Consider the following 2,609-nt stretch of genomic DNA (forward strand, 5'->3'; position numbering starts at 1 on the left):
GCGCATTTTCTTCTCCTTTATCGGCATAATCTGTTTACTGCTAAATGCAGGAGGTGGCTATAGACGTGCCTGTTTTATTTGCTGGCTCCTGTGAACCAGCACAAATGTTGCAAGACTGGAGCTGCGAAGGCGGCAGACGCAGAAAGCCCAGCCTTCAAACACACACACAACTGTTTTCCCTGTCTCTCCGCGGGGTTTGGTAACAAAAGTCCACATTGCAGGCGCTGGCTCCCGACAGGCTCCTTTTCAAGCCCGTGCAGAGCCCACACGCCTTTGAAGTGGACACCAAGATTTCTGTCCCTGCGTGGCGCAGCCGGTGCACCTGTTGAGCGCCGCTGCCGTTGCCCTCGCCACCATGGTGGGGGCTGGTGCGGACCTGCCTGCTTGGCCCTTTCCCTGGTCCCTGGCCACGGCCAGGGCTGCTCGAGGTGGCCAGGGCTGCAGGATCTGGGTAGTGCCCCGTTAGCACAAACAGAGTGTTCCCTGCAGCACCAGGGCTCGGGCAAAGCCTGGGGTGCCGAGGGCGAGGGCAGGATGCGCTGGGCTGGAAGCACCCTGGGATGCCAGCAAGCTTCGGGTTCCTGAAATCCGAGCAGCAGAGGACGCACCCAGTGAGCCGATCCCAACTGTGGTGTCTGCTCCGTTTCATTTTAAGGAGGGATTGAAGAGCATCCCTCAGGCCGTGGCAGCCTGGCCGATGGGTTAGGGCATCCCAAGCCATGCTGGCCTTGCCTCCACTCCGAGCCTGCCCTGCTCCCCGCCGTGTGCCCGGCTGCCGGGTGGAGGGAGGTGCTGCAGAGGCGCTTTGCACCAGGCTGCTCCGTGCCAAGCAGCGTCAGATGGGTGTCTGGCGGGACACGTCCCTGCCTGGCTCAGGGTGCAAGCGTGGCTGTGGGTGCGAGGGGCTAAGTGTGAAGCTGGGGCTTTGCAGCTGGGAACAGAAGGTCCTTTAGTCTCTGGGTGGGACTTTTATTCCCAGCCTGAGACTGGTGGAGCGGGAGGAGGGGCTCCTTTCCTACCCGCTGCTGGCTCGGGTCTGTAGGAGGCTGCTGTCACTCCCTCCCAGTCCAAAGCAGCTCTCTGCATATTTGGAAGGAAATCAAGCTTGGAACTGGATCAGCCTGTCAGTGTTCCAGCGCCTCTTAGCTACCGAGGGCTTAACTTTCAGCGAAGTTTCCACGAACGCAGGAAGCACGGACGGGCAGTCGGCAGGAGCTCGGGCACTGGCGGGAAGGAAATTCTGCTTCTCCCAGATGTGGTGGTTGTTACTGGAGGGCTGGTCTGGTGCGTGGGGCAGAGAGGCAGTGAAGCACTTGTGTCTGGGCACTTGCAGCGTGTGTTCCCGCTGCTGAGCCCTTGGAGGGTTTGCTGTGCTCCTCGTCCTTGCTGGAGGACGGGCTGCGTCGTGCCATGGCCGCAGAGGATCGTGTTGAGCTCTCTTTGGCAGTGTAGCTCTGGGCAAGCAACGTCTCGCATCACGTCACAGGTCAGTCCTGTTGGAACCGCTGGCTTTAACAGCAGCGAGCGGTGTAGTGGTAAATGCTGCTGTTCCTCCTCTCCCCTCTCTGCTCAGCCTGCACGTTGGTGGCACGTTGGTGACACGTTGGCTGGGAGCTAGCTTTGTAACCCCGCTGGAGTTTGCCAGTGGAGAGGTGCCTGAAGGCAGCAGGCTGCCTCTGCTCTCCTTTGGGCTGGGCTGGCCGAGCACATCCCCAAGGCGTCCGGCATCCTCCTGCTTCCTGGGACCCCCCAGAGCCCACGCGGGGCTGCATGCGGGGAGCGGGGCTCAGTCCTGTGGGAAAATGGAAAAGGGAGAGCAAGGGCGGCCTGGGGGCTGCGAGCTGGGGTGCAGGGGCCGTGGGGAGGGGACGGTGTCACTGCAGCCTCCGCTGGCTGCTAGCGGTGGGTGCGAAGCCCCTGGCCTCGCTGGCCCTGCCTCCCCTGCCAGCAAAGGGTTTATGTTGAGTGGGTCTGACAACGTGCACTAACCGTGAAGGGTCCTGTGCTCAAAGTGGGCTCCACACCCGTGAGTGCACAGGGTGGGCAGCGTGCTCGGCGCAGGGGCTTGGGGATGGCTCTGCTAACACCATCTAACAACTTGCCCTTAAATATCCTAGGTTAGGCAAAGCCTCTCTGAATGATGTCACTCTGTAGCCATTTCAAAATATCTTGGAGGCACAAAGCATCATTTTAATGGAGGATGAAGAGTGATTATTTTTATGTCCTTTTAAAAAAAACACCATCAGGTCTAATGAGTAGAAAGGCCACTAAAACTGGCTTGGAAGCCAAAATGCATTTCTTACATAAAAATACACAATTCTCAGTGATGTTTGTATCACTTCTATACAAAATGGTTTAAAAAGAACAAAACAAAACAAAATCTGTGACGTTTGTGAGTGTTGCTATTTTAGAATTTATTTCCATAAGTGATTTTTTTTCTTAAAGATGTTTAATAGTAATTCATATAATAAAGTCCTGTTGTACTCTTAACACTCAGGTGTATTTCGCTTTTTTGCTCCTATTTCATTACAGGGGGAAAAAGAAAGAAATGAGGGTGGGGAGGAGAACACCAGCTCTAGTCCAGCTCTAGCTGTGCCCCTCATGGCTGC

The sequence above is a fragment of the Falco punctatus genome (genome assembly GCF_963210335.1).
Source record: "Falco punctatus genome assembly, chromosome: 1".
Taxonomy (NCBI): domain Eukaryota; kingdom Metazoa; phylum Chordata; class Aves; order Falconiformes; family Falconidae; genus Falco; species Falco punctatus.